This window comes from Amia ocellicauda, chromosome 1 (genome assembly GCF_036373705.1).
Source record: "Amia ocellicauda isolate fAmiCal2 chromosome 1, fAmiCal2.hap1, whole genome shotgun sequence".
Taxonomy (NCBI): domain Eukaryota; kingdom Metazoa; phylum Chordata; class Actinopteri; order Amiiformes; family Amiidae; genus Amia; species Amia ocellicauda.
The window spans coordinates 55,848,074-55,868,845 of NC_089850.1; the positions used below are offsets into that span (position 1 = coordinate 55,848,074).

The following is a 20,772-nucleotide window of genomic DNA, read 5'->3' on the forward strand; positions in this document are numbered from 1 at the left end:
TCTGGGGTGCCCTGCATAATGTTCATATATTTCATTATCCGCTGTGGATAGGGGATATCAATAAAACAATAAAAAGCCTATCATCTCCTGCAGTTGCCAGGCAGCAGTCTGCCAAGTTGTAAGTTTATAAAAATAGATCCCAGCATTGAGCGGTATAACAGCCCAGCTAATTACTGTGATTTGGTAATGTGGGCAGCGAACCGTGGAGTTAAACTACATTACAGAGGACATTACATTACAAAGGGCCTGAGAATCTGCCATAATGAGACATAAACATTCGCAAAGCGCTGTAAATATGAAATATGTAGCTGGCAGGGCATCAGGGGAGTAGAGGCAGTGCATCATGGGTACAACAGAGAAGGAAGTGCTGTTCGAACTGGCGTTTCTCATTGAACTTCTTGAATCTTGGATGAGAATATCTAAGTTTTGTCATACATAAACAAGAAGCACCTTGCAATGCCAGCATATTGTCAGGATCTAAAAAAAACATGTATATTTACTGTACTGTGCTACAAATGACCTTTGCATATCTTAAACTTAGATGTCTGACCATCTGGGTACAGTTTTCAGACTCGTGCCAAGTGTCGGTAATCTCCATGTAGTCTGCTGGGCCAGACAGTGGCACAGACGCCTTGAGGTTTCGCTGTTGCAATAGCTGTCTGCGGGACAGATTTCCGGACGAACGTAAATGCACAACCATGCCCCTTTCTTTCTTCTTTTCTTTTTCGTCACTAGCAAATGGTGAACTTGTTCACTTTTGTAAAAACTTATTTTTGAGGCATGATTAGAGAAAGGTCAGGGTGGTCCTCAGAAAGGCCTGTGAACAGCTTCGCCAGAAAATACAAAACAGCAACTTTCCACGGTTATTTATATATTTGTTTTACTCCGGAAGAAACGTTGCTTCTGTTTTTTAACTCATAGGACATTCCAGTTTTCCAAATCATGTTTTTGTCGTCTTTTTTATGCCTGCGAAGTCTCATTCTGGATGAGCACCTTTTTATACATATATTTTGAGGGTTGTTGTGGTGCGTTGGCCCTTTTCTGCGTTGTTTCAGTGACGGTGATTTCAAACACTGCCTCGCCCCAACAGTGACTTCCACGGCACAACATTTAGCCAGAGTTTCCTTTCTGAAGCCGGCGACAGGAGATTAAACCTGAAACAGACGCGACACTATGAGGTCTAACCCTGCTATTATGTGTGGGGAGCTGCTTTTCTTCCACTGTAACAGTATACTGCATGCTATACAGTAAAGTTTTGCTTTGCAGCCTGAGTTTTTAAAGCATCTCGGTACTTTGCAGAGGAAATAAGCAATGCTCTTCCACGGCGCATCAGAGAGTGAACTGGTTAAACCCTGGGCACACTGGCTGTTATTGTGGTTGGCACACTCTCACTATTGATAGGTCGCTGGCGGTGGTCTGCTCTGCTGGCACTGAGGCTGATTGCATGGCCACTCTGCAGCGGGGCGGGCTCTCCCCTCCCAGCCGAGCCCGCCATTGGCTCCCCGGCGGGGGAAGCGTGTCCTGGGATAGGGCGCTGTGTGCGTCAATCTGGAGCGCCGAAGACTGGCGGATGAATTGACACTGCCGGGATGTGCTATGGCGGGGGACCAGGGCAGCGCATGAGAGAAGTTCAGCCCAAGTTAAAACGAAACTGCGCCTCATCCTAAAAAATGTGAGACGAGCTGACATTGGCCAGAACTTCCGCGTCCTGGGTCACAGAGGAGGGGAGGAAGGCGCCAGGCTTGCGGGGCATGAGAGTTGGCAGTCCCCCTGACCGGCTGGTGGACCCTGCCTGGCAAGAAAAGCAAATCTGCAAAGTAGAGCAGAAATAAAGTGCGTTAAATGCTCGTCTCTTGATGGTGGGACACGGGCGCTAGACGAGGCTGGACCCGGCGTGCACAGGGCGCCTGCAGAGGTAGGAGGAGTGTTTCTCTGTAACAGTTTTTGCGTCTCGTACTCCAGGAGCGGCTATTATAGTGACAGTGTGAGATTTGTTGCTACTTTGTTTGTGCAGTTGTGTAGTAGGGGAGGCGGAGTGATGGAGTTGGCCCTGCAGGTCAGTCGGGTTTGAGAGCAGCGCTGTGCTCTGGGGTGCTGTGCTCTAGAGATGATTCTGCTTTGTATGATTAGGTGGTCTTCATCTTGTGTATTGATCGTTTATTGCCCACTGTTTTTAATCTCTGTGGTCTTGCTCAGTCCACTGCACAGTTCATGTTTGGTGCAGCTGCTACAAAACAGAAAACAACAACATAAATCTTGTTTTTGTTTTGTAATGTAACAGTCTCTTCCTAAACAAACTTAATTGGTGGGTATTTTGGGAATAATCTGCCAAACACAGATGGTGAAATACTGTTTGTTTTAATAACTACATGCACAATATGTGCATGCACTCATTGGTCTGACACTACTTGTGTTGTTTCTTATTATAGGACACAATCTGTGACTCAGTGCCACCCATGAGTACTTGAGCTCCAGCACCTGGGATTGTGTCTCAGCCCTGAGTCCATTCCAGTGTTTATATTCTATATGTGGACATCCTGTGCATCTTGTACAAGTTTATCTAATGTCTCAGCAGACCTTCATTTGTGCACCTGGTAAAAGTGAAAGCAGAGGATTCGATTCCCCAGACAGGGTTTGTAGTTGGAAAGTTTCGGACCTGGGCTGCAGTTCGCACAATCGAGTGAGATCTGTTTTGAGGGACGTCCTACCTAAACTGATTCTATAATAACAACGAAAACGCCTGTCTAGGATACAAGTGGATTTTTGTTTTGTTTCTTTTTCAAATGAACCCATTTTTCGGTGAATGTGAGCCGGAGAAGCTGCTGTGTGCGTTTGTTTGATATTTTGAGTGACATGAAGACATGGTGGTGTCTTGAGTCTCTGTCTTAGAAGGGCTTTACTGCTCAGCCTGACATTATGGGTTTAGTATGATAAGGGATAATTGGCAGTTTAAAGCTTGTTTATTTTGGAGTAACAGAGTAGTTGGAGACATTTCAATTAAAGGATTGGAGCTCTGCAAAAATAGAAAAGAAACCCTGTCTTTCTGGTGGGGTTAGTTAACTCAATTTACTCGTCAATCGCACACTGTTTACTGCTGCCATTTCTGTGCCTCTTGGTAGAAAGCAGCTGTGTCCACTAACACACCAGCAACAGACTCGAGGAAGACGGGCTTTGTGGGTCGCTTTGAAGGATTGCCAGCTCCAGCTCCCGGCTAAATTGAGAGAAATCACGTTCGCGGTCTGTTTTTGTGTTTCTGTGTTGTTGATTTATCACTTCATCGGCTAATCGATGTCTCCTTTGCTTTTTTCCCCCTGTTTTAAAGTAGAGGTCGGCACAATTCTGGTGCACAGAGCAATGACAAGTGTGAACGTTTGCAAATCTTTCACTAAACAGAAATTACACGAGCATCACCGTTGTTCAGTATTAAAACGTAGGAGCGTTCTCAGATGGATTTCGACTTTTGTGTTTGGCATTCGAAGGCAAAGCTTCTTATCCTTCTGAAATGATGGTGCCGGTTTAGAGCTGGAGTTGCGAAAACAATCCATTGAATTCACCGTGTGTGAATCTGTCCTCCCAGCTGCTGGAGACACATGGCGGCCGCGTGCTGCTGGGATATGCTCTACCAAGGCTCTGCCAACTTCCCCGTCATTTGTCTCTGTCATTTTAGCTCCGGAATGCAGATTATGTGGCTCTACTTCCTCTCCTACATGCTTTACAGAGTAACCAGGCCGTTGGCAACTGGCGTTTCGTCTGTGTAGAAAAGGTTACACACAGAACTCTTTCAACAATCATCGTTTGTGGTTTTAAACCCCATACGGGATGTTGCACATTTGGGGCCTTCATGAGCTGCTTTCACTTCACAGCCTTTTTGTGCTTGTTGCTGTTGTCACCTTTTCTCAAAAGTGTGCTTTACATTTGCACACGTTATAGTTACCAGTTCAGACATTTAAAGGGCAAACTTTGAACTTCAGCAGAGGATCGTTGGTGTTTTACATGGTTTGCCAAGCATTAACAGGGAAAGCCGTGGCTCAGTATGTCACCTTCTGGGAACTGTAAAATGTGATTTAAAACTTATGTAATAAGTCACCAAGTGCTGCCTAAAGTTGTTGGTACAGCTGGAAATGTACTGAAACCGAAGAGGGAGGAACTGAGAAGATACTGACCAAATTACAGTGAAAACCCCTGTTTTAGACCCGATAATGGACACAAGATACTTCTGAAAACCCACTGGATTTCTCATTTCAATCCATCTTTTGGAGACCCTGTCACGTTGGCTATAGTTATATGATAAAGTCTCAAAAAGCACAAAAAAATACTATTTGAGTCAAGTCAGACTTTTGTAACACCTTACCAGAGGTATATGTAGACTTCTAAGGTGTTGTAAAGTTATTGGTATGTAAACAAAAATATTTTTTAGTATTACTGTTTTGTAACACATCCTATTGAGGTATGGGCCTTCAAACGACAGAGCAAATCTGCACATATGAACATCTGGGATAACTGAAGTGAGCTATATTGAAGCATATTCTATAACCAGATGTCTACACAAATCAATATTCAGTAGCTAAAAATCAGATCTGAGCTGGAGCCGGATTAAATCAAAACGTTGACCCACCCGCTAATAGAATGCTACAGAACTGTACTTAGAACAATACTAATTTTTCTTCTAATCATAAATGTAACCGCTATGATGTACAGGTTTGTAGTCTTCTGTTAGCGGGTGGGTCAAAGTTTTGATTTAATCCAGCCCCTGGTGTCACTTCGTAGCCTTTTTTTGTGCCACAGTGTCACCAACTTTCAAGTCAACTGATGGCTTTCATTTTTCTGACCGTACATGTCTGACCTAAACGCATAGATTTTAGTAACTTTTTGGAAACAGTTGTCTTGTTTTTGACAATCTGCCACTTCTGCAGAGAGCGAGACAAATAAAGTATTTGACTTTGGGCCGGAATAAATCAAAACTTTGATCCACCCGCAATAGCAAACTACAAACCTGTACATCACAGCAGTTAGATTTATGATTAGAAGAAATTGGCATCGTACTAAAAATGAAGCCGCAACTGAGTACAATTCTGTAGTTTTCTGTTAGCGGGTTGGTCAAAATTTTGATTTAATCTGGCCCTTTGTCTTGGAGCTGTGCTTACCTGTGCAGTCCGACATAAACTCAGTTACCTTTGGAGCCATCTATCTCATTCCCAACACACTTGTTTAGCCTAGCATTCATCCTGTGTCACTTGCAGACAATGGGAACCTTTCTTTTAATGCTCTGCCTAGAATTTCAATTATTTTAAACTGTGCTGGAGGAGGAAGGTTGTGGGATGTGCAATTGGTACAGACTGAAAGTCTAACCTAAGCTAAACGTAACTGATTGCATTTCCTCCTGCGCTGAAGTGCAATTTTGTCTCTTTTGCTTCTTGCACATTTCACAAATATCACCGGCTTTATTGGTAAAGTAAACCCAATGATCAGAAGCAACCTTGTTTAAATAAATATATATCACTCATGCCATCAAAATAATTGAAAAGTATGCCTATCTATCCAATGAAAATATTGCCTGTGTACACATTGCCCTCTGTATTTACTCATTACATTAGATATCTAAAAATAAAACTATGTCCTGTTCAAGACACAGATTACTGTATTGAACCTAAAATGAACTACAGCCCGTGTTTATTTTGTAAACATTCATTTTGATCATTAGTTGATCTCTATATACGAGCAAATTCAAACCCTTTTGCATTCCAGGTCATGTGGGGGGGCTCAATCAACACAACTCAATTGCACAACTCCTCCCCCGGTGTCGAGGACAGTAACTACTTGGTATACTTTTACTTTGGTTTTGCCAAAAGTGAATTCTGTCCCTGCCTTGCACTATAGTAACGAGCATTGCTGTTTATTTCTATCGTTATTTCTGTCCTCGAGCACTTCATGATGGAAATGCGCTTCTCTCTGGGCTCTGGTGAGGGACTCACGCTGTGTCCGGCGGCCGCTCTCGGGCCAGCTCGGGGACACTGCGCCCATTGATGCCTGCGCCGCGCCGCGAGAAATGCAGAAGTAATGGCCCGGCGAGTCTCCACACAAAGAGTTCCCCTGATGGTGCTGACTCTGGCTGGGATTTACACATTTGTTCCTTTCTAAAATTAGCCCACAGAATATATTAAGACTGCCGGCGATTCCATCATTCTTACTGTTTGCAGCAGGTTTGTTTTTTGTACACACTCGATAAACGGCGTTCAGGAGTCTATACAGTCGAGTTTTTTCAGAAATATTCGATAGCTGCCACAACCAAAACCTGAAAATCCCAATCTCATGCAAATCTGGGGTGATTTTTATATATATTTTTCTGTGTTAGCACCTTTTCTCACCCTCCATTTGAAACCGAGCTGTTTTGTGATGTCTTGGGTCAAATTGTGTAGTTCTCCTGTATGAAGTCAGTGCAGATCTAAGCAGCTGCTGTCAAACGTTTACACACACCCTATTTAAGAGTATAAATGTGGCAACATCTGTCGTGTAGCACAGTGCTAGCAGAGCAAGGCTGAACGTCTTTGTACCACACCCAATATACTCAATTTCCAGACTCTGTACTTATATAAATTTAGCATCTACGTCTCCTTTTGAAAGCTCTTGGGCACTGTGTTGCTAGCAGCTCCCCGACAGGTACTTGTGACCACAGTCCCAGATGTAGGTTTAATTATAGAAATGCACACAGAGTGTCTTTACTCCCCGTCTTATTTTCCCATGGTTTGATGAAGAACACCACTGTTTGATCTCCGCCTAACTCGGTTAATGATCCTTGTGTTCGCTGCCTTTACTTACAGCGCATGATGCCAGCTACAGGAGAGGTTTATGAGGAGAGATTGAATCACTTAAAAACTGCATGAATCGTCTGACGCAAATATGGTTGTTTGCTTGTTTGTTTTCAGTTTTTTAAATGGAGCTGGTCTTTCAGTCAGCTCGTTTTAAAATTGGCTCTCTGAACGGTTACTCTTCCTGTTTGGAGCGACACGCTTTCGCTTCGAGCTGAATTTACACCTGCGTCTGAGGTGAGAGGAAAGGAAAAAATACCTGCTCCCGTGTGTTGAAATGTGTGAGAGAGAGAGAGAACACTGAAACACATGACAGGAAAGTCTGGTGCTCTCCGTGACCCTTGCCTCAACTGGCTCAAGTCTCGTACTAGTCAGTCAGTCCAGATTTAAGTTACAGCATCTCTCTTCCTGCATCACTCATCAGCAGGGTCAGTTTTCCCAACACACTTGAGTAGTTGAGGAGAAGCTGACGGTTGGTAAATTTGTTCCAGGGATCTCAGCTTTGCTTTCTGTGGAAATGTAGTTTTGACACAGTGGGCTCCGTGCCGGTCTCAGCATCCATCTGAAGAAGTAGTGTTTACTGGTTTACGAGGTAATTCTGCTTTTCTTACCTGACCGCTCTGCCTGCGCTTTGCCGTTGCTTGTTTCTGTTGCTGTAATCTAGAAGCTTTCGTTTGCCAAGTTCGTGACTTCTGTCAAGGGCAAACATTGCAGCGAAAACAGCCAGTGTGTATTCTTGCACAACATTTCACATTTGCTATACTAGCTATTTGTTTCTATTAACAAATGCAATGTTTTTCTAAACCCGCTTTGAAGTTTTTGACTGGGCGGCGTTGTTTGAATGCTTGAGATGAGGTTCTTTGTGGGTCAATGCCGGTCAGTTACAAAATCAGACGATGATTATACTAAATCTCTTAGACTCTGTCATGGCAACAGAAAACATCAGAAAGGACATGTCTCAATTTGAATTTCATGTGGCACTTTATATATTTATAAACAATAGTATAAATATAAATAAATAACCTCCGCACAATGACTTTTCTCACCTCGGCCAAAGCAAAAGCCAAACACAAAAGCTGTGTTATTGGAAAACCTGGGCAAATACTTCAGATTATTTATTTCTTGCAGCTGTTCTGGTGCTTGACCTGGGATAATTAATTGTCCACATGGGGTTTAAAACAACCCTCTCCGTTTTGCTTGCTGGAGACTAAAAGCATTGTGGGGCTGCGAGACTCCTGGACCGGGGTCTGTTTCTGCCACAGTGTGACGCACACTTTCATGCCTGTAGTGGCTCAGCGGGCGCCCAGGGTGAAGCACACAGTGCCCATTGTGCCGGGGCAGCTCCTGAGCGGTGGCAGGCGGCTCACACTGTAACTGGCGTGTGACCAGGTCCATGCAGACAGGCAGCGCACACACATACATTAACACACACACACACACACACACAGCAGACTGAGACGTCGCCTCTGTAGGAAGTGGTGACCAGCGATGGTCTGTTATCACGCCCTCGGACGTCAAGAAAATAAACACAACAGGAGCTGCTTTTGGTTTTTAACCCCTGATGTGCTCCGTCAGGCGGCCACTTCCTTTTGGAAATGTTTAACCTCATCTATGATGTGTTGAGAACTGTAGGTAATACTATTCGTTCACCCTGTAAAAACCATAAGAAAGCTACACTATCATTCAGAGGTTCACTATCATTCAGAAGAGGAGTCAGTCTATACAAGTGTGAGCATTTTGACCTTTGCACAACCCAAGATTAAATGTTTCATCAGCTATACAGCTTTGAATGTGTAATATGGCTTTGACTGGTGACGTTTATTCGCATAATATGAACACCTCTGTGCTTTATATTATATAGATTTGCAAAAAGTAACAATAAGCAGATTAGTTACAGTCCACTGTAATGTCTGTATTACGAAGAACAGAAAGCAATTTGCCTAACACTCTTAATTTATTTTTAAAGCTCATATAAATGTGTTGTATCACTCAGTGTTATGAATGCACCAGAGATAAATATAGCCCCGGCCAGCAACACATATGTGAGCACAAAACATTACCATCACATCAAAAATGTGTGAAAGTGAATGTTTCACAGCAGCGTTTATAAATACTGACAGCTCTGGTGGCAAGTTCTGTGAGATATAGACGTTTAAGAAGGAAGTGAGACATTACTGGATAATGCAGATAAAGCTGCAATGAACATCAACGATCGCTGGAGTAAAAATAATGTCAAACTTTACTTTTTATATGCGTGTATTTAAGTTTGGTATTGATTTTATGTGATGCATAGAAGATAACATGCATTTGAAAATTATAGATCATGGTACTCAAATGAATCACACCATCGGTACAGTCGATGACTTTATACGGTCAGACGAATAGTTCATGAACTATTGAAAGCTTGTATCAAATAATGAAGTTCCCGTCTCGGTCTGCAGTGATTGTGCGTCGATAATGACTTGCAGCAGACTTGACTTACATGGAAAGTCCGGGGTGATGCAGCGGATTTATATGTTGACATCTTCTTGATGTGTCGCCACACTCTTTCGGCTTTCTGCGCAGTAGAGACTCCTGCATAATAGACCTTATATTGTGGTATAAAGGAGGACCGTTCGTGTGCGATGCTGTGTCAGAATGAGAGTCTGGGATCAACAGTTCGCTGCCGCACCAGGCTTGGCGTGCGGAGAGGTTTGGGTCGTGGGATCGGCAGCTCTCCTCGTCTGTAATGAGGCCACCTGTTCTGGAGCTCTCTAAGCGTTACAGAGCACGCTTATTAAGATAATTGCCCTTGCCCTTCTTTTTGCCCGCCCTGCACTGAAAGGCTGCGTGTGTCTGGTGTGTTGTATTTTTTGTAGCTTTGTTTGGTTCCTACCCTGGTGTCGGGCTCATGTCATTCCATGTGCTTCAGGAAAGACCACGCGAAAGATCAGAGGGCCATAGGGGGCCCGTGTAGAGAAAGTGGTAGTATTGTTTGCACAGAAACAATATTACTCCTAATAAAAATACAAGTTATTTATAGCACTGCGTCTGAGAGGCTGACGGTTTGTTCTCTGAGCAGGTATTCGCTTCTGAAGCTTTCTTGTTTTGTTCGGGAATCTGCAGTGCTTTCTTTTGTCCTGTAAACCGCAATGTTACAACATTTGAATACTATATGAAATCAGATTAAAACGAAATTGAACTTGTGTGGCAGATTCAACCTTTCGATTTAGTTTCTTTATTATGTTACTTGACAGGGTTATTTCTATTTGCAGAAGCCCCCTCGCCTGTGTCATCCAGTGATGGGTCTTTAATGTCAGAATTTGCCAGTGATATAGCGCCCTCTCTCTTACAGTCCTGTTACACGCGAAAGTCCTTCCTGCTTCAGTAATGCGTTCCTAACCAGTCAAGGTCAAATTGTAATCTTCCTTGCAGCCCTAGTTATTTATATTTTGCATTTTGCTTCCATACTATTTTCATTTGATTAAGATTCACCCACATCAGCTTGAAGCCTGATGACGCTGGTTCTATGGTTCTGTAATTACATTTAACGTGAGGAAACACAATATCTGTGACATGTTTCACTGGGAAATGAGATGGAAATCTTTCCCTCAACCTCCTGAATTCCTGTCATCTGAAGACTAAAAGTGCTGGATTGTCCTTGTTTTGTTGGCTGACCAGGAGAGCAGAGACACTTATGGACAAGCGTGCGAGACATGGCTCTACAGGGATGTGTTATTACATTATGACAGGGATGTTTAACTCCCAAATGTGTGTATATATAGGAAAGTAAATCTGCTTTTTTGAATCACATATCCCCTAAAGGAAAGGTTTACAGTCAGCTAATTATATTTTTAAGTAAGACTGGAATGTGTATGAACCTGCTGTCGGTCTGGCGGAGGACATGCTTTTTGTGCAAATGATGTAGACCCAGTTTTTGTCTGTGGCTTAGCAGAGACATTTAAAAGTCAGTTTTATTGAGATCCTCATAGCTGGCGAAAGTGGAAAGTGTTGGCCTTCACTCTGTGCCATTTCAATTTCTTTGACACAAGAGAAAACGCTTAACACCTGTAATCGTATTAAAATAGTGCGTGCTGACATTCCTCAGTCCACACATGATGCTCGGGAATGGGGATGCTGTTCGAGAAGCACATTTCTTTCTCTCGGCATAGTATGTCATTCCATATCTGCCACACTGTTGCTTTGAGAAAACACAGACCAACTAAATCATGAAACAATGCATTTCTAAGGGGCATCAACATAAAAGTGACTGTGAAGTTAAGATTGTTTCACTTGTAGGAAAACTACTTATTGAAAGGATGCAGTTTGTAACTGATGTGGTTAAATGATTTTTTTTTTATGATCACTAACATACAATGTTCTAAACAATTAGGATACCAGGGACAACTTCACTGTGAAAATCATTTTATAACAGAAGATTTAAAGATGTGTTCTAAACTGATGTGTCTTAAGGAGGCGTAGAACTCCAGTTTAACAAGCATTACATTTAATTGCACTGTATTGTTCATCCGTCATTCATCATTGTTGCTTTGCTTTGTTCAGTGATTGCCAAGATGCACACGGAAAGTGTCCAATCGAGAGGAGGCCATTCGCCCCATCGTGCTCGTTTGGCATCCATTAATCAAAGTGATCCAAGGATCCTATCCAGTCTGTTTTTGAATGTTCCCAAATTGTCTCTTCAGCCACATCGCTGGGGAGTTTGTTCAGATTGTGACGCCTCTCTGTGTGAAGAAGTGTCTCCTGTTCTCTGTCTTGAATGCCTTGAAGCCCAATTTCCATTTGTGTCCCCGGGTGCGTGTGTCCCTGCTGATCTGGAAAAGCTCCTCTGGTTTGATGTGGTCGATGCCTTTCATGATTTTGAATCAAGTCCCCATGTAGTCTCCTCTGTTAAATGTTCAGTTACTTTCAGAAAACTGGTAGCTATGTTTTTCTCCTAAGCAAAAAGTATTCTACAGTATTGTGTAGTTCTCACTGCTCGACAGTGTGTATCTGCCATACGTGCCACACAATGGTAGAGCATAATACTTAAATGAAACGAGGAGGCATTCAATTGAGCTGCTAAAGCTTAGTCAGTTATTAAGTACTGTGACAGACTGAGCCATCTTTAATCCACGTTCAATTATATTAAATTCTTTTCACTCTTAAGCAAGCATTCAGGACAATGTATATGTAGGTGCATAGGTTTTAGTTCACATCTTGGTATTGTATTTCATTCTCAAAAGTATCTCATTATCTTCACACAGAAGTGACACTTTGTTATTGTCTTTCATGCACAGTGAGAGTTACCATTGTATGGTAAATCTGTACAGCTCATGTGATTCTGCCACATTTTCCTCAGTTCATCAGGCAGCCTGTCTGTGAAAACGCCTTCTCCGTAAATAGAAGAAGGAAGGAATTAAACCTACTACCCCTTTCCACAGATATTGTTTTCTTCCAGAATGCTGTTGCTGGTGCCAACAATTTAGAAAGATCTTTGCTGTAATCTTTCCAGACGTGCGCAGTCTGTCAATGCAGCAGTGTCTCTAAAATTACAAAGACCAAGGTGCTGCTAAACTTTCCTCCTTGGATGGAACGGTTAGATCAGTCACATCCTGACACGTGCTATATAGGTATGCTCCTGGGAAGGGAATCGAAGGGAATAAGACCACACAGACAACAGTCTCATTGTGACGATCACTCGTATCCCACCTGGCGGTCCGAATGGCTCCTGAAGGCAACAGGAGGAAAGTGGTGACATGCTGTTTACTTCTCGGATAAATATTCCAGCCGTTTCTCAGTCGCAGACGCGTGCTGTACAGCGCCAGATGTCTGAATCCAAATCTCTATTAATACCATACTTTATGGTCCAGTGCACTGAAGTCGGCTAATGTTACGGTTTCATCTAGTGATCCCCCTGAGGAAAAACGCAGGCCTGTACATTTTTAATCAGCCGTGCTTGCGTTTGACAAAAAGAAGAATTGGGGGCCTGCAGAGCAGCTGCACAGGGGGATCTGTTTCAGGAACACCTGCAGAGCCCCCGCCCTCATTAATCTCCCCTGACTGGTAATATGCGATCACGCCTCGAGAAGCGCCTCCTCATTTATTCATGTCGACAGCAGAGGTGTTTACTTTTGTGTGTCTCTTCAGAAGAGCAGATGAGATGTGTGCAGCTTTAAATTAAAACCCTGTCTTTATTTATAATGCATGCCCTTTGCTTTTGTGTAGCCAGTGGCAGGGGCATCAGGAGCAGTGCGTTTCTGCCCACAATAGGCTCCGCTACACTACGTGAGGTTGGTTTATGTGATCAGACGCTGCCTTCACCACACTGCCAGTCAAACGCAATGAGCCGGGAGGTGTCAGCTGTGAAATGCGACCAAACGATGCATTAAAATATGAGGAACATTTCTCATCCAAGCCAACGCATATTCTCCAGCTGTGGTGGTGAAATTAAGAGTTTTGTATCGAGAGGGAGACTGCATTCGATTCACGGATGTATTTGTTTGCAATAAAAAAGCAATAATGATTTTGTATGAAAATGCTGCCAATGCTACATATTTGAATAAATACAATGCCCTGAGGCTAGTGTAGGCCTCCTGGAATATCCTAACAGGAATAATTTGTCTCATTTAAATCGCTAACATTACCTCAAAACTGAAATGTGTTCAGCTGAGTCCATTTTGAAATATATTGGTGCACAATAATAATCTTAATCGGCTGAGCCGAACGCGCTCTCTAATGGGAACAGACTTTAAATGCGTTCTGCAATGTCAAAGGACCTGAAAAGAATACGGCCGTAGTCTCCTGATGATGGGTCTTTTGCAAGCAACCATTGTTTTGGGTTGGAATTAAAGTAATTTAGCACCATGCAAATCTCCGGCATTGTTTTAGTCCCACGTCGGTTGGTTGAAATAGGATTGAGTGTTTTTAAAAGAAGTAGAGGGAACATGCCTCTTAATGAAGGTCTGTGCGTAGACAGAAGAGGGTCTGCAGTAAATTCAAGATATTGTAGTGGAGTGTATTTTTAGAGATAACATGTCTGATTGAGGCCAAGTGCAACTAAGCAACTTTGTAACTTCGTAACTTTGAATAACAACTCACTCCGGCTCACAGAAGTCTTCATGAGGAGAATCAGCAAAGCTTTGCCGATTCTCCCCATGAATACTTTTGCGAGTCGGTGTGGGTTGTTATTAAGGAGAAAATAAGAGTAAGGCCTGCCGAGGAGATCAAGTCTCTCAGAAAACCGTCCGCATCAAAGCAGACACGAGGTAATATTGATTCTGAATGTAGGTTAAGTGGCACAGAGTTCGTTGTATACAAGGATGCTCAAAGAATCTCTTAGCTGCACTTTGTTAGAATTGTGTTTCGCTAATTTAATCTCTGGCACAATGTTGTGCTTTCTGCCCTGTTTCAAACAGACATTGAACATGTAAGCTGTAAGTGCACTTGACATCATTTCAAATGGTCAGGACATTCATCTGTTTACTAAAGAGAGAGAGAGAGAGAGAGAGAGAGAGAGAGAGAATTTACATGTGATTTATTTGCAGTAAACTACCTTTTGTTGTGGTTTTATAAGTGTCAGAAGTGTTGGAAAGCTACACTTGTATATTAACAGGCACACTGTTCTGTACAGCAGCATACGATTAGCATAGTTTGTGGTTTAAAGCCGGCATTTGAATTGACCTGTAGATATTGTAGTTAAATATTTGAGCAATACCTCTAGGTAAATATTGGCTCTAGGCTTATCACATGGCGAGGGCAGAGGTCCGTGAATCCCCTCTGGATTTGTTTGCCGATAAGGAGTGCTGTTTGCACAGAGAGATTTGAGCGTATTTAGCCTTCGGTACTTGACATTTAAATTAATCTAGAGTTCGGTATGGAAAATTAATTTCTCAGTTTGTTAATTGCCAAGTTCATATTCCACAGATTTGAATAACTCGTGCTTCGTTCGAAGAAGGCAGTCTGGGGTTTTCATGGTTTAACTCAATTTAAAGGAAGATTCCATCGTTAATATGCTGTTAATCAAATGGGGAACTCTTTTGCCCACTTCAAGCAGTTTATGCAAAGCCAAATGGTGTCAACTTGTGCATTTGTTATTGGATTATTGAGTTTCAATAAGATCATAAAACACAAACCACAGATTAACAGAACTGCAAGATGAATAGTGATTTATAATAAGACATAATGGGAAGATAATTAGTTCAGAATTGCTCCAATTAAGGGGAGAAGAGTTGGTCTTTTTTCTAAAACCACTCGAATAAAGTAGTGGCCCTGCATGTCTAATGAAGTTAATTCAAAGCCAGATTTAATGTGTAATATAATGCCTAAAGCAATAAGTAATGCGGAACCTCAGCATATGTTTTGTCTGGTCTCTACTTGATCTCTATAAAAATCCCCATGAAGCCCTTTTTGTAGCCAGTTAATATGTAAGTACAGTTAATTATAGACCGCAAAAGCATAGGAGGCGTTGAGTCCGTTTCCAGTGTGAGGTGGCATGTGTGTTTTTGGAAAAACCAGCCACTGAGACACTGAATTTCTTGTCCATAGCATTGTTTGAATGCGCCTGTAAGAAATCATCTTTGTATTAAATCTCATGAAGCACAAATTCACTCAGATTGGATCAGACACACGGGAAGCCAGTTGAGTATTCTTTAGTATCCAAAGGTATCACACACGTTTGAAATTATATTGTAGGAATAGAGGAACGGAGGAAAGATGAACAATGTGGTGGTGTTTTATGTCAGGGTGCACTTGGCCAGTCTGAGCGGCACAGAAAAAAAAAACCCGCAGGGTGTCAAGCTATCTGCCTCCAGCGCTGTATCGCTGTCCATTTCTACCTGTCGCTCTGTGTACTGAGACATGCTGAAGTCACCAGGAGCCAGCGTGAGAGGGTGCGACAAATGGTTTGGGATTTTCCCAGTAAGCATCCCCTCCCTCTTTCTGTTTTACTGAAACGGTTTATTTTGAATCTCGTGTTTAGACTGAAGAATTCTCTCCTCGGGAACTTGTTTTCATACAACAGGCTGGTATAGATGTGTTCATAGCCCTTCCCCTCAAAGATCTTGTCTGCGATGTTTCGCCTTGTGGTCTAGGTTTTAACATGGAAGTTAAACACCATAAACTAAACAAAGAAAAGTGTATCTGTGTGTGTGAAGTTACTGATAGCTCACCCGCCCCATGTCTTCAAGTGAAACAGTTTGCTTAGAAAAAAAATGCTGGTAAAGGTTACACATCAGCACAGACAGAATGAGGAACTCCCTGTTTGGTACTGGGTTTACTAGTAATAGTATTACCTCTTTCACTATGATGATCCATTAGTTTTTATATATAAAAATATATATCCTATATATAAAGCAGTAGTGCTAGTAGCTGAAATGGAAAGGAAATGGTCTAAAATGTGTTCTGAGTGCCACCTGGACCATTTATATTTTTGTGATACAAGCAGATCCTCTTGAAAAAGGCATCTTTTGCAGACTGGCCTGTCAGAGAGCGGGAGAGAGCGGGAGAATAACATTTCTCCAACAAAAACTTTCCCAGTAGACAAGTGAGATGCTTTGCCCAGATTGAGGTCCGTGAACCAGAAAGGACAAAGCTCCCAATCCAGGGTCTAGGTTGAATGTAGGCTGTGTAGGTGAAGGTCAGCAGGAGAGGATGTCTGAGTGCTTGCGTGTGTGTGTGTGTGAGTGCGTGTGTGTGTGTGTGCGTGTCCCTGTCTTGTTTGTGTCTGCTTCACACGCTGTAGCTGTGCTCTTCCCCGCCTACCCTATCACCTTACTCTAACCTCTAGACTCTGTCCCCGGCGCGAGTGAGGACACGGGACCGGCGAGGGAAAGACGGCGGCGAGTGAGACGCTGGGGCGCAGCGACCCGTCTGAGGGTCTGAAGGATTGCACGGCCGCGGGAAAACCCAGCCGAAGCCACCGCAGCGAGCCTTCTGTCTGTGGCTCTGCACCCGGGGCCATGACGGGCCGTGGAGAAGAAAGAGCAGCCGTCACTGTGTAACACTGCCTGGGTCCCGGGGGAGCTGGGAGTACAATTACACTCCCCGCCAGTGTTTATGCAGGTTTCATCTGCCAGGCTGAGCACAGAACCCCCTCCCTTTGTTGTCTAATATAACCTCTCCTCCACCTTTCTCCCTGCTACCTTCATTTGCACCGCTGCTCTTAGCCCTGGACGCATCTCCTGGCAACTCGAGAGCCTGAGGATTCCCCATCTGGGCCTGGAAAAGAGCTTAAAAAAGACCATGCAGACGCAGACTGGCGGAGCTGATGAGCTCTGAAGCTGAAGAGTCGGCCTTTCTCACCGCAAGCGCAAGAACGAGGGACTTTGAAAGCAAGTGCTGAATAACACAAGTGATACAAGAAAAGCAAACAAGACTGCTTGGATCTGCTCAAGATTGGTCACCTTAGACCTCTTGAGCACTCTTCCTGACCTGGTTTAGCTTGGCAAGAACCCTCCACCACCCCCCAGAAAGAGAGCGAAAACCTTCAAATCCTAGCTCTGGCCGTTCTGCACATCTAACCTTCGCTCCGTCCCCTTTGCGGATAACCTCGTCCCCTCTGAGCCCCTCCGGAGGGAAGGAGAACATGACTGAGACCCTCCAGCTCCCCGCCCTCCAGGTGCAAGTCCCCGGGGACGGTGCCGGCGACCCCGGGGGCCTCTCGGCTGTGGTGGCCTGGTCCAGCTCCTCCACGCCCACCCTGAGACGCAAGCGCTTCAAGATGCGCCGCATGAAGAACGTGCTGAGCGAGAAGGAGCAGCTGGAGAACGGGCTCCTGCGGCGCACGGGCTCGGGCTCCAAGGAGTACCTGCAGCTGCCCTCCATCGAGATCACGCCCTCCAGCGACGAGGATGCCCCCTGGTCCAACTGCTCCACACCCAGCGCCTCCCCCCGCCGCAAGCGCTTCCTCCTCAAGAAGTGGCTGAAGGTGCGCGAGAAGAAGGACCATGGGAGCGAGAGTAGGTAGGTATCCCCCCATCCCCACCCCACTGTCCCAGGCTCTTCTGCACAGCCCCCTCGGCAGCCCTGGTCTTACCTTGAGAAACTGGTGTGGAAGCCAAGAAAATGGTAGATCACAGACTTCCACGCCTCGCTTTGTGCTAGGTTTCTGCTCAAAAGTTTACTGCTGTGGGTCACAAAGCACAAACGCGTGTTTTTGTTTGTTTTGTTGGTTAGTTGGCTGGGTTTTCTTTGGCAAAATTATATCAGCGGTTTTAGTGCTTGCAGCAAATTGGAAAACTTGTGACACTCTTACTGGATAGATCTCAAATTCCGGGAGATAAAAAACAATATAATATTCTATAAACGATTCAAAGAAATAGACCGAATACTGTCAGAGTCATTTAAATCTGGAGTTGTTGTTTTGTGAGAAATTAGAATGGCCTTCTTTTTGTGTGTTTGTCTTCATCCGTTTATCTTTTGTTTTGTTTTCCCCAAAACCGAATCGATCGAGGAATGCATTTCAGCGCTTGTTTTAAGTCCTTGCTTCTTCGTTGAGTATTAGCAAATAAAAACAAACTGTTTCGGGCACAGACATAGAGTAGTGACACTCAGAAACCAACTGAGTTGCTGTTAACTTTTCCAGGACAATCGGAGGTCTCTACAGCAGGAATAAGGACTGCTACCCGCAATTCAGATTTATTCAGTCCATATACTCAGCGTTGTTCTGCTGTAGGTTTTACTGTCATGTTTTTACTTCGAATCATCCCTGCGACTAAGTAAAACCAAAAATAAGCCAGTTTTCTTTGTTTGTGCCTTTGTTTCTTCTTCAGAAGAAGTCTCGGGTGGATGAGGTGGTTTATCTTTTCCTGCATTGGCTATATTTAGTTTCCCCAGTTGCCCAGACTCTCTCTGTGGGGCTGGCAGGAGGCAGTGTTACAGTTACGGGTCCCGGGGGTCTCGTCTTGGTGTTGATGTCTGTGTGGTAGTGGAAGAGCAGTGACTCTGGGTCTTCTGATGATACTCTCCATTTGATTTGCAACACATAATCTGAGAAGCCTGTATTTCTTTTTATTTTATATATGTATTCATCATATGAGAAACCTTGAGATTTTAATGTATTCAGGATATATACAGATGGGTGACAAATTAAAGGAAAAACCTGAATAAATGAGTGGAGGAACATAACGAATGCAGATGCCTCCAAACAGGTGTACTGCATGATACAATTAAGCAATTAACATCCTGTCATGCTCTGTGGCATGTATACAAATGCTGAGGAGGCCCAGTTGACCTCGATGTGCATTCCAATATCAACAATACGAGTACTAGTAAAGCAAGGCAAGTAGTGTGATAAAACCTTGTATAAGTGCTATATTACAGGAGAGTAAATTACTAAATTACATGTACTGTCTGAAATGATGTGTCTTGAGTAATCGCCGGAAGGAGGTCAAGGACTCTGCTGTTTTGACTTCGGTGGGAAGGTCGTTCCACCACTTAGGGTCCAGGGATGAGAAGGAGCGGGGATGTATGGGGAGACGAGGGTCTGAAGGTAGCTTGGTGCAGTGTGGTTGAGACAGCGGTAGGTGAGGGTCAGTGTCTTGAACTGAATGCGTGCCGGTATCGGGAGCCAGTGAATTTGTCACCCGTCTGTATATGTATATGTGTGTGTGTTTGAAAAATATATTTGGCTTTGGCTTGTAAATGCTAAAAAGAAGAGAAGAGCTTCCGTAAAATGCATGGTGTTACATTTCTCCTTGCCTGTTCGGTTCACTGCAGCTGTGGAAGGTTAATTGTCTGTTTGATTGCGCTTGGGTTGTGGATATCAATGTGTTAGTGTTAATCTGGTTGCTGGTTGCAGAACCCGTGACAGACCAGTTTACAGCAAGATCCCTAACTTTACTACACAATTTGAGTTTTTTGAAACTGGTTAAATTACACATCTTGGTTTTAGTCTCCTGCCATTGAGCTCTATATCTGATCTAAATCACATGCATTTGTATGACATACTTTCGCCTCGTTAAAACCACTACACAAACAAATGCAAAGTCAAATGTTGCTGGATAGTGTTAATCTGATGTGGAAATGATACAATGTTGCCATACAGCAGGTGTAAGGCACCGAAAATCACACTTCTGTGTTTCCTCCCACAAAGAGAACGTTTGTAGGAATTAGGATTGTAAAATAAACAGGGGAAGATATGAACCCAGATGAAACACTCTGCTAGAAAAAAATACAAATGACTTACAGCTAATATCTATTGTACTCCCTTCATTTGCATCAGAACGCTATATACAAAGAATGCTGTAACCATTATTATAATATAAATGCTGCAGACATAAGTACTTAAAGTATAATAAAACCAGGAAGCTTAATTGCCCAACAGCATGAGTTTATATATATATATATATTATCATCTGCAAATTATATATGAAAGCATACACCGATCAGCCATAACATTATGACCGCTGACAGGTGAAGTGAATAACACTGATAATCTCGTTATCATGGCACCTGTCAGTGGGTGGGATATATTAGGCAGCAAGTGAACATTTTGTCCTCAAAGTTGATGTGTTGGAAGCAGGAAAAATGGGCAAGCGTAAGGATCTGAGCGACTTTGACAAGGGCCAAATTGTGATGACTAGACGACTGGGTCAGAGCATCTCCAAAACTGCAGCTCTTGTGGGGTGTTCCCAGTCTGCAGTGGTCAGTACCTATCAAAAGTGGTCCAAGGAAGGAAAAGCGGTGAACCGGCGACAGGGTCGTGGGCGGCCAAGGCTCATTGATGCACGTGGGGAGCGAAGGCTGGCCCGTGTTGTCTGATCCAACAGATGAGCTACTGTAGCTCAAATTGCTGAAAAAGTTCATGCTGGTTCTGATAGAAGACAGTTTGTTGCGTCTGGGGCTGCGTAGCCGCAGACCAGTCAGGGTGCCCATGCTGACCCCTGTCCACTGTCGAAAATGCCTACAATGGGCACGTGAGCATCAGAACTGGACCACGGAGCAATGGAGGAAGGTGGCCTGGTCTGGTCTGATGAATCATGAGTTCATG

At 43.6% G+C, this 20,772-nt stretch overlaps 1 protein-coding gene across 1 annotated transcript in view; it reads left to right on the top strand.

Annotated features, from left to right (window-relative positions):
* Nucleotides 1-1,895: 1,895 nt before the first annotated feature.
* Nucleotides 1,896-20,772, top strand: part of LOC136753600 (protein Aster-B) — a 125,031-nt gene continuing 106,154 nt past the window's right edge. The window contains exon 1 of the mRNA XM_066709871.1: nucleotides 1,896-1,915. The gene's annotated coding sequence lies outside the window, so the exon portion shown is untranslated. The remainder of the gene's footprint in view (nucleotides 1,916-20,772) is intronic.